An 11,611-nucleotide genomic window follows, 5' to 3' on the forward strand; every position below is an offset into this window, starting at 1 on the left:
TAGTCAAGACAGTGGTGCTGGCGTACAGAGAGACATATAGATCAGTGGAATCAAAATGAGAATCCAGAAATAAACCCATATATCTGTGTCCAGTTGATTTTTTGACAAGGGTCCCAAGACCATTCACTGAGAAAAGATTAGTCTTTCCAATGAATGCTGCTAGGACAACTGGATAACCACATGCAAAAGAATGAAGTTGGACCCTTTCCTCACACCACATACAAAAAATTAACTCAAAATGGAGCAAAGACCTAAATGTGAAAGGTAAAACTATAATACTCTTCGAAGAAATGTAGGTGTAAATCTTCATAACCTTGAATCGGTTTCTTTAATAGGACACCAAATGCACATGCTACCAAAGGGAAAAAAGAGGTAATATTGCACTCTTACCACAAGGAAAAAGAAAAAAGAAGAAGAAAAGGATAAGTTGGGTTTCATCAAAATTAAATACCTCTGTGCTTCACAGAATAATATCAAGAAAGTGAAAAAACAACCCACAGAATGGGAGAAATTACTTGCAAATCATAGAACTGATAAGAGACTCGTATCCAGAATACATTTACAAACTCTTACAAACTCAATACTAAAAAGCAGAATAACCCAATTTAAAAATGGGCAAAAGCAGGGGCGCCTGGGTTGCTCAGTGGGTTAAAGCATCTACCTTCAGCTCAGGTCATGATCCCAGGGTCCTGGGATCAAGCCCCACATCGGGCTCTCTGCTCAGCGGGGAGCCTGCTTTCCTTCCTCTCTCTCTGCCTGCCTCTCTGCCTACTTGTGATCTCTGTCTGTCAAATAAATAAATAAAATCTTTTTAAAAATAATAAAATAAAAATGGGCAAAAAGATATGAATCAGCATTTCTGCAAAGAGGACATACAAATGGCCAATAAACAAATGAGGAAATGTTCAACATCACTAGTCATTAAAGGAATGTGAATCAGGACTACTATGAGATGCCACTCCACTCTTACCCAGGATAACTATAATCCAAAAGACAGACAATAGCAAGTGTTAGCAAAGACGTGGAGAGATTGGAACTCTCATACATTACTAGTGGGAATGTAAAATGGTGTAGCCTCTTTGGAAAACAGTCTAGCAGTTCTTCAAAAAGCTAAGTATAAAGTTACCAAATGACCCAGAAATTTAACTTTTAGATATTTAACCATGTGTGTTCACACAAAAACTTATACATAAAATTTCACAGCAGCAGTATTTGTCATAACCAAAAAATAGAAACAGCCCCAATATTCATCAACTGATGAATGGATAATCAAATTATATCTATACAGTGGAATATTATTCAGCCATAAAAAGTAACAAAGTACTGATACATGCTACAACATGGATGAACCTTGAAAACATCATGTTAAGTGAAAGAAGCCAGACACAAAAGACTACATGTATATGATTCTGTTTATATTAAATGTCCAGAATAGGCAAATCCATAGAGATAGGAAGTAGATCAGTGATTGCTAGGGCCAAGGGGAAGGGAAAATGAATGCTTTGTGGGTACAGGGTTTTGTTTTTTTTTCCTGGAGTGATGAAAACATTCTAGAATTAGTGGTGATGGTTGCACAATCTTGTGAATAGACTACTTGTGAATACCTGAATTGTGTATTCTTAAAGGGTGAATTATATCCTGAAGGGGAAAAAATAGAGGGGTTGCCAATCCCTGGTCTGAAGCAATAGTTTTTGGAGTCACGCAGATCAGATATAGAATCCTAATATTCATCCATGAGCTCTATGACCTCAGACAAGTGACTTAACAGGTTTAAACCTCACTTCTCTTCTTTCTATAATGGGGCTAGGTGCAGGACCTCCCTTATATTGTGTGAGGATAAAATCAGGTCAAATAAATAAACTCCATAATAGCATTCTTTCCCTCAGGCCTAGCACTGGCTTGTGCTCAATGTACATGAATGTGTAAATAAAGCATTTAGCACAGTCACTGGCTCACAGTAATAAATAATAATAGCAAACCCTTATATATCATTTACTGTATGCCAGGTACTATTCTAAGTGCTTTGCAGAACTTTATCTCATTTTAATACATAGTGTTATCATCACCCCCATTTTCCAGATGAGAAAACTGAGGCACAGGTAGTGTAAGTAACCCTCCCAAAACCACACAGCTATCAAATGGTCGCACCAAAATTAAAACCCAGGTGGTCTGGCTCCCAAATCCCTGCAATAAATGTTGAATGTGAATATGATTATCATCATCATCATCAAGTTTAATACATATCCAAGAATACGGATCCCACTTCTCCCTGTGGTGTCTGAGCACACACCAGCACTTCTCCTTGCCCCAGCATTTGGTTTAAAGGAAAGATGCTTCCCAAGTCTCCAATGCTCTGCTAGGAAGCATATTCGTTCTTTCATCCATCCATTCATTCAGGAATTCGTTAGGCATATAAGGATCCCTACTATGTTCTAGGCCTCCAAGATCTCAAAGTTAGTAGGGAAGAGAATTATAATCCAGAAGGCAAGGACTGCAGTAGAGATTCATACGAGGGTACTGTGGAAGCAGAGAAGATGGAGGGGATAATGGAGATATGGGAAGAAGGAAGGACCTCTCTATGAAAGCTTCCTGGAAGAACTGGCACCTAGAGAAGAACGTGGATGAATCAGGTGTAGGAGAGGACAGTTAGGTCAAGAATGAGGTTAAAGTATATATAAAGTATATACAGGCTGCTCGGCCCAAGAGCCCTTGGTGAAACCCGGGCGCAGAGTCCAACATGACCAAGAGTCAGGCTCCAGGGGGACCTGGAAAAGTTTACAAGGGCCTACGTGTCATACAAGTTTGCTCCGGAGCAACTACCCAGCATCCTCAATCCACCTTAACCAACATTATTTTCCTTTGCACCATTTATCACCATCTGATGTACATCCTTATTGTTTCTGTACTGTCTCTTCCCACTGGAATGTGAGCTCCCAGAGGGCAAAGACTTTGTTCTGTTCACTTTTCTATCTCCTTTGCCTACTATATGCACACATTTGTATTGCCTGGCTATAGTAGGCACCCAATAAACATTCTTAACCAAAGGAATGAGTGAAATAAAAGAAATAAGCTGGGAGCTGTAGGGAAGACAGAGAGCATTACGATCCAGGTCCAACCCCCAGGAGCTTACAGGCTCGTGGCTGACCTAACACTTGGACATGAACACCTGTAACACCCTGTCTCTTCTCTTCTTTCACCCCCTGCCTTCTCTTCCGGAACCTTCACACCATACCCTGACCATTCAGGTTCCCTATTCCCTTGCACACATTTCTCTGCCCTTCTAAGACTTGACACTCCCTAACAGTGGCCCATGTTGCAGCATACATCTGCCCACTCTCCTGGCTCTGCCTAGCCTAAAGTCTCATTCCTAATAGCCACCTGCTTCTGCTGCCTCTGCCGCATATTGTTGGTGTGATCGAACTAATTTTCGCTGATGTATGAATCCTTGCCAGAGCAGTCTAGAGTACGCGATTTTTTTTAACATTTTCTTATGGGAACTTTCAAACATATACATAGTGGAGAGCAGAGGCTAACAAACCACCCCCCCACCATGTACCCATCACCCAGCTTCAACAATTACCAACATTCTGCCATTCTTATTTCTTCTGTTCTCCCATTATTATTATTATTATTATTATTATTGAAGTATTTTAAAGAAAATCCCTGGTGCCATACCCTTCCACAATGGCTGGCTTGTAAATATTTCAGTATGTTTCTCCAACAGATAAGGACCTTTTCTTGATGTAACTACAATACCAATATCAAACTCAACAAAATTAGTCATTCCTTAAGATCATCTGATGCCAGTCACTGTTGAGTTTTACCCGATTGTCTTGAAAATACTTTCTGTATGGATTTGTTCAAATCAGGATCCAAACATGGTTCCACACATTAGGCATATACTTTTTAGGGTTAAAGCCACTTGATAGAATTTCAGGCCTCATAGAAAAGTCAGGACTAATCAGCCCAAAGCCCCTCTGAGCCTCCCAGATTTCCTAACCCTATGGGCTTCAGGGTGGCCTCTCCCTGGCTGGAGGAAGGAGCTAGCCATCCAAACCCCTCATCAGATCTTTGTTCCCCAATAATGGATGTAGGGACCCGTAACCTCAGAGTGGGATGGGGAGGGGAGAAAAAGGAGAATCAGAGAAATGCCTTGCAACTAGCCTTCTGCTCTACCAACTGTCCAGACTACCCCAATCCCTATCCCCATCCTGACTGACCTCAGAAATATTTGGTTCAGCTGTATAAATGTTATCATAATTATAGTCATTCCTGGGAGCTGCTTTCCATTATGCCTAATTACAGTACAGCACAATAATCATCATGTGGTATCATTAAAGATGTGTCAGATTGACTTTGTCACGAGTTTTGTTTTATTTCCATTCAAAACTGCTCCAGTACGCACAGCCGTCAGAGCTTGTTGCCCCTGGTCCCTATCACTGAGCGGGAGACCAGCTGGCGGTGGGCCAGCAGCTGAGCATCTCATCCAGTTCCCTCTTGTCCCTTCCTATCCCATCCCCTCTCTTCCCATCCCAACCCATCCTATCCCATCCCATCCTTTCTACTTCTGTGTGCCCTGGTTCTGCTGCAGCCTGGGCTAGAGGCACCTGCCTGTCCTTCCTTTCTCCCCCTCCAAGGGCTGCACACTTGGGCTTCAGGCAGAATGACTCACACTTACGAACAGAAACAACCCAAACAGCAAAACGCCGCCAGCCCGGCCGGCATCAACTGCTGCGTTCCCTGTCCATGGGGACCTCAGTGAAGCTTTTTATTGACTCAGTGCATGCCACATCTTCATTATTCTCCCCCTTGGGGGGACAGGGAATGTAAGATAAGCCCATGTATCCAAAGTCACCGAGTTTACCGTGTACAGAACCAGGAGAACCAGAGGCCATGGCCATTGAGCTGGGGCATCTGTGAGAGCGAAGGCCAGGTCAGACTGTGCGATGGTCATTCCTTTCAGATCCATCGGTGCGTTTTCAATTTTCAAAATGTACTAAACAGTGCTGCTGGGCAACTTCCTGAGAAGCAAGCACAGGAGAGCTGAGGGCGAGGGTGGAGCTCCCATCTGCAGGCCGTGGGAATCAAGCTGATAGCCTGGACCGGGAGGCCTCCCAGACCCTGGTACATTGTCAGCCTGCCTCTGCCTGCAGGTTTCTTGCTGCTTGCCAGCACCAAGGCGGTCACTAATCAGGTAAACCAGTGTGGACGAAGCACGTATACCATATCCAATCTTTGCCTAACGAACATTCCCTTGGGGTCCTGTGCAGATCCTAGAAATGAATTCAGTGCCTGTAGGCTCAAATGCTCATTTGTTCAGCCAGCCTTGAATAAGGGCCAGCTCTGTGCCCTGATCTGTGCTAAGTAAAGCTACCCTGGGCTTCTTGTTCCTGAGAGCTGCACTCGCAGCCTAAGCTTGGAAGAGCATGGAAACAAATCTGCCAGTGTGGGCCAGAGGGCTATATAAAAGGCCTTGTGGAGGCACAGAGGAAGGAACAAGGAACTTCACCTTCAGGAATTCAGCAAAGACGTCAGAGATGTTACATTTCGCGCTGGGTCTCGAAACCTGAGTAGAAATGGTCTAGGCTGAGAGGGGAGGGCTGGGCATTGTCTACAAAAGACAGGGAGATGCAACGGAGCATGAAGGAACCCAGGACCCTTTTGGCAGATGTACGGTAGACGACTTCCCACTAATGTATCTCGAGGCCTTAATAATTTAAAGTCAGACTTCCGGGTGGACCATCACTCTGGTGTACTGATTGGCCATGACCTTTTCTTCTCCACCCTGCTTTTTTGTCATTCCTTTGCATTTAGCTTAAAAGTCGAAGCTGAAGTACGCTGTTTGAATTTGTTCATTCTAAATTTTGCACTGACCACATTGGCCCCCTGAGTGGTTCAACTGTATGCTCTAGGTTTCTCAGAGAGCAGAAGGAGGACTTTTTTTCCCCTGGAGTCAAACCCAAGGAAGCAGGGCCTGCTGTGGAGAGGGATAGCACAAAATCTCTGGGGACACCTGGACGCCATGTGCGAGGCCTTTGCTGCCCCGTGTCTGTTCTCAACCAAATGGCCTGTTTGTTTAGCTGCTGACTGCCATCTTCATTAGAGGGACATTAAAACACTGTTGGTTTGGGGCACCTGGCTGTCTTGTGGGAAGAGTATGCAACTCTTGATCTTGGGGTCATGGGTTCGAGCCCTACATTGGGTGTAGAGAAACTTTAAAAACACTCACAAACACTATTGGTCTGAGTATGGCAAGGTAATGAATCATCCTTATGTGAAGTCTTAAATAAGCCATTTAGGGGACGAGCCCCAGTATACCTTCACTAATCAGCTGGAGAGCATTAAAGGGGCCCAACAGCCACGAGTTACAGTTTTTGGAATGGAAGTGAAACCCCCTCCATCTGTCCAGCCTCGAGAACTTTTCACAAAATTTCTTCCGTTGATCCTTGATCCTTATAAACAACCCTTTGAACTTGGCAGGGCAAAGATTTGTGTTCCCATTTTACCGATGTGGAGGCTGAACCTCGCAGGGTTAAGTGATTCCCGGTGGTTCCCATGTTATTGGAAACCAAGCTGCCAGTCTCAGTGCTGGGGAGCTTTCCTACTACCCAGAGCTTGCCTGCTGCTGAGCCGGCCCGACACCCACACTGGGGTGGAGGTGACTACAGGCAGGTCACCCATTCATGGGACAGCTGGCTGAGGTCAAGCACAGTCTCTAGGCTTCTTGAACTGTTCACAGCACACCAGTGCCTTAAGAACGACCTCCGGACATTTGCAGTGTTAGCACCAAACTAGCACAGTAGATACAGAGTGATGAAGAGTGACCTCAGGAAGCAAATACCCTGCAAGATAGAAGTCCTTTACTCCCTTCTTACCAGCAGGATCAGGTTCAACCTGCATAAATCTATTTTAGTGTATTTTAATTGCTTGTAAACGAAGTGTTTCCTGGATATGCCACTGACCATGAATAATTAGGATCGGTTCAATGACTGGGTTTTCGAAAGTGAATGGGAGGGAGACAAAGAGGGGCTGCTTAGAAGGGAGAGTCATTTGTTAAAAGGCTGAGTGGGGGCATTGTCCCTGCCTTCTCCAGTTTTGTGTTTTTCCTGATGTCACTAGAGCCGCCTGTTTTTCAGCTACTCTGGCCGCCCTTCATTTTTTATGCATCTCTCAAGTTAAGTAATGCCAGCTGCTGACAATGACCAGGCCCAAGGGGCCACATGGCTGAGTCATTCATTCACTCGGCAAAGATGTACAGAGCACCTACCATGCACCAGGCCCATACCACAGTTCAAGGATGAAGAAAAGAATAAGGCTGGGTTCCCAGCCTTCGGGAGAACACTGCCTAGATGGGGAGACAGGCATAGAAACAAACAATTACACTGTAATGTGATAAGTGCTAGAACAGAGAGGCTGACTGCGAGCTGTGGGAATGCAGAGGAGGCACTTATTCCCTCTGGGGGAGCCTGGGCTGGTACAAGAGAGAAGCAACATTTAGCAAGGTTTGAGGGAGGCAGAAGAGTCAACCAGATAAAGAGGAGTAGGGGGAGATACTCAGTTCAGTGTGGCTAAGTTGTAGGGCCCATCGTCTGGACCATGGTATGAGATAAGACTGGAGAAGTCAGTGGGGCCAGACTGTAAGGGCCTTTGTATGCCCTGCTTTAGAGTTTGGACTTGGTCCTCCAGTCGGTGGGGAGCCAAGTACACTTCTTAGGCGAGGGGAATGACATGATCAGATCTGAATTTCTGACCAATTTCTGGACTCCAGAGGGAAGCTCCTTGCCGGTACATCTCCTTGCCCACATGTCTATTCTGGCACTTGCCACAAAGCATTAGAATTAGCGTTTGCACAGCTGTCTCCCCATCTACTCCTTGAGGGCAGAGGCTGAGTCTCATTCCTCTCTTTGTGCCCAGAACCTGCCACCCAGGAGTGCTCAGGAGATATTGGTATCAAGTGAATGAGGGAACAAATGAATCGATCAGTTCTAAGCAAATATAACCCAGATTCGCCTCCACCCCAAGTAACCACTGTGACAGATACATCAGCAAGAAATCCTACTCTGATGTTCAAGTCCATCCATGACTTTTCCCCTGACTCTGCCCAGCCCATTGTTCATCACAAAGAAAGGATGTGCTATACAGAGAAGACAAGAAAGTTGCTTACAGAGCTGGGCTGGTGCTGGTCAAGACCCGGCACTCTGTTCTTTCTCATAAATTAATTTGTGATTATTTGTCTAAAATATATCTTCGTTATCTTCATTCTGCTTCTTCTGCCTTTCTTACCTTCTCTCCCTTCCTATTTAACTCTAATTCATCCTTCAAGGCCAGTTCAGTTGTTTCCCATCTCCTCCATGAAGTCTTATCCATCACCCATCCCCCACGCTCAGAGTTAAGAATTTCCACTCAAGTTCCTGTAGCCCTAAAGAAATGATTCACCTCTAACCTTCATCTCATTGTAGTTATTCCTGTAGCTGTCTGCCTTCTCTACTAGACTATAAGCTCCTCAAGGCCAGGATTGTCTGTTTCGTCATTGTCTCCGCAGCACCTCCCACCCTGCCTCCTACCCCAGCAGATAACCCGTGAGTGTTTTCAAACAATACCCAAAACATATTGCTAGCTATCCAGCTGTCCCCTGAGAAAGAATGCCAGACTCTGTCTTCTTGCACATGGTTAGATATGGTTTGTTTGGGTTTTTTTCATCTGACAAATGGAGAGGAAAAAAATCATTACTCATGAAACAATGAGAATATCTCATGGAGACAGAGATCCCCTAATCTCTATCCCTGAATCCCATATCATTTCAAGTATTTTGAAAGCACAAAATCCAGTGCCTCTAAACAAAGCACAAGCACACTGACCCATTCAGGGTCATAAGTTCAAACCTTTGCTGAGGAGCTTCTGATATGATGGGACTCACCTTTGGGGCTAAGTGTACAACAAGACAGGATGAATGTTCTCTCTGGAAAGACTTACACTGAATTTGCTCCACTTGGAACACATTAAGCATCACGTACCAAGAATTCAAGTTTTTCAGGTAGAAATGTCCAGCAGACAGTTATAAATGCAAGCTGGGGATAAACACTGGACCCAGAGATGTAGGATCTCTGCATAGAAGTGATTAAAACAGCAGCAAAGAGTGTAAAGTCTTACAGAGAGAGAGAAAAAGAAAAACTGAGAGCACAACCCAGGGCACCTACTTTTAAGAGACAGGTGAAGGAAGATGACTCAGGGAAGGGGACTGAGAAGGAACAGGGAGAGAGGTGGCGATGAGAGAGAAGATAATGCCACAAATGAGGGGGTAGTTGATGACATGTGCTGGAGAAAGAGCAAATAGTATGAGTGATAACTGAAAAGAAGACAGTAGATTGGTAATGAGGAGGTCATCCTTGGCCTCCTAAAGTGGGTATAGCAAATATAGGACACACATGAACACATCTCCCCGGCCCCCACGCTTATACCATGTACCCCATGAATTACATGACAAACTGATCATGGCATTTTCTTGATGAACCTAAACACAGCCTCAGAATCCTTTCCAACACAGTACCCAAGCAGCTACTACCAATCAACCAGAGTTGCCAGCAAGCTGAAATCTCTTTGTCATCCTTCTAGAAAACAGTTCGGTGGAGGTGTGAGGAAGAAAACAGACAGCAGTAGGTTAAAGTATCTGAGAAATGAAGCAGTCAAGGTGGTGAAAGAAAGAGAAATTTTAAGAAGTTCAGCAGTGAAGGAATAGAGAGAGGACAGTTGCTTGGAGTAGTATAAAGATCAAGCCAAGGCAGCACTTACTAATCTTCCTGTAGAATCCATTTTCAAGGTCATCTTATAACTTGTCCAGTGGCATGCCAGGCGAAGCAATATCTCTATACTCTCCCATCTTCCATTCCCACCCTTGGCTTAAGGAAAAGTCAATGAAGAAAAAGAAAAAAAAAGCTTCATGTGTAGGCTTGTTTCCAAAATATTCATTTGATTAACAGAGACATACAGTATAACCAAAGTCGGCCCTGCATATATTTCTGAAGAAGGAATTCTCTCTACTCGTGGAAATTTGAGGATCAGCAGTGATGTGGGGAAGGTATTAGTCTTGGCCAGGACCTTTCTCCCAAACCCCTGAAACCACGCCTGAAGGAAAACCTTGGCCTGCAGGGAGACCCCTAGTCAAGTGTCAGCCACCCTGTCCTTGTCTCTTCGGCCGCCTCCTTGTACCTCCCTCCTTCCCTCACCAAATGTACTCCATATTTATCTCTTCTTTCTGTCACCTCTGTCCCCCTGCCTCTCTTTCCCTCCACTTCCAATTTCTCATTCCCTCCTCCTCTCTTCCATTGTATTTTTTTAATTCCTTTCATTTGGAGGTATCCTTCCCTTCTTGATCTCTCTGCTTACTTTCTGGTTTCAGGGTTTGTAGATGCAGAATAAGCTCTTTGAAACTCACCCTCATTAAGTCTCCAGGGGCATTTGTAAAAAAAAAAAAATCCAGTTTTGCTACTGTCCATTACACGCAGAACTCCTGTTTCTTTGCACAGTTGGTAAATCATATTAATAAGATAATAATAATGATAATAATAATAATATCATCTAGCATTAAATAACACTTACTGAGTATTTACTATGCTTCAGGCACTGTTTTAAATGCTTTACATGAATTAACTCGTATTTTGTCACAACAACTCTATAAGGAAATTCTGTTGTTGTCCCCATTTTACAAACAAGAAAACCAGGACACAACTGTCAGGTAACTTGCCTAAGGTCATACACCTATTAAAAGGGTGGAGCAAAAATTTAGGGCTCATCCCATAATACTCCAGAAATCTCACTTTTTAAGTGTGCTGATTGCTTCATGGTGTGATGGAAAGCCCGCTGGGCTGAAAGTCCAAAGCCATGGGTTAAAGTTCGTGGCTGTTACTCAGCACCTAATAGAACATGCACACACACAAACTCACACATACACACCTAGCACACACACACACAAAGTACTGTGGATTGACCTTAGTGAATACATAGTACACTAAAGGGCCATATATGTGTATTTACAAAGCCTCTAAGTACTTTAGCTAATGAAATAAGACTAGTTAATACTGGACATATGATCTGTTTAAATATAATTAGTATTCAGATAAACTAACATTCCCCAGGTTTACCTGATTATTTTGCTTAATAAACTTTTTTCTACACCGATAGTTAAAATGCTGTCAAAACATCTGAATAATGAAACTGTTTCCAAGACCTATTCATTCATTCACTCATTCATTCAAACATTTCTTGGCACTGGTATAGGAGCCTCACCATAAAACAGTTCTTAAGAACTGACTCTTTGCGGGTGACTGGGTGGCTCAGTGGGTTAAAGCCTCCACCTTCGGCTCAGGTCATGATCCCAGGGTCCTGGGATCCAGCCCCACATCAGGCTCTCTGCTCAGCAGGGAGCCTGCTTCCCCCTCTCTGTCTCTGCCTGCCTCTCTGCCTACTTGTGATCTCTCTCTGTCAAATAAATAAATAAAATCTTAAAAAAAAAAAGAACTGACTCTGTGTTCAAGAGATGAGATGAGTACTATAGGTGGGACAGATGTGGTCTAGATGGGATGCTTGGTTTCTTTTTTTTTTTTTTTTTTTTTTT

The 11,611-nt window shown here is 43.8% G+C and overlaps 1 protein-coding gene across 1 annotated transcript in view; it reads left to right on the forward strand.

Annotated features, from left to right (window-relative positions):
* The window catches only part of LOC111161035 (histone deacetylase 8), a 220,210-nt gene that overhangs the window by 172,331 nt on the left and 36,268 nt on the right, over positions 1 to 11,611 (forward strand). The window lies entirely within an intron of this gene.

The sequence above is a fragment of the Enhydra lutris genome, unplaced genomic scaffold (assembly GCF_002288905.1).
Source record: "Enhydra lutris kenyoni isolate GAN:26980312 unplaced genomic scaffold, ASM228890v2 scaffoldscaffold81, whole genome shotgun sequence".
NCBI lineage: Eukaryota > Metazoa > Chordata > Mammalia > Carnivora > Mustelidae > Enhydra > Enhydra lutris.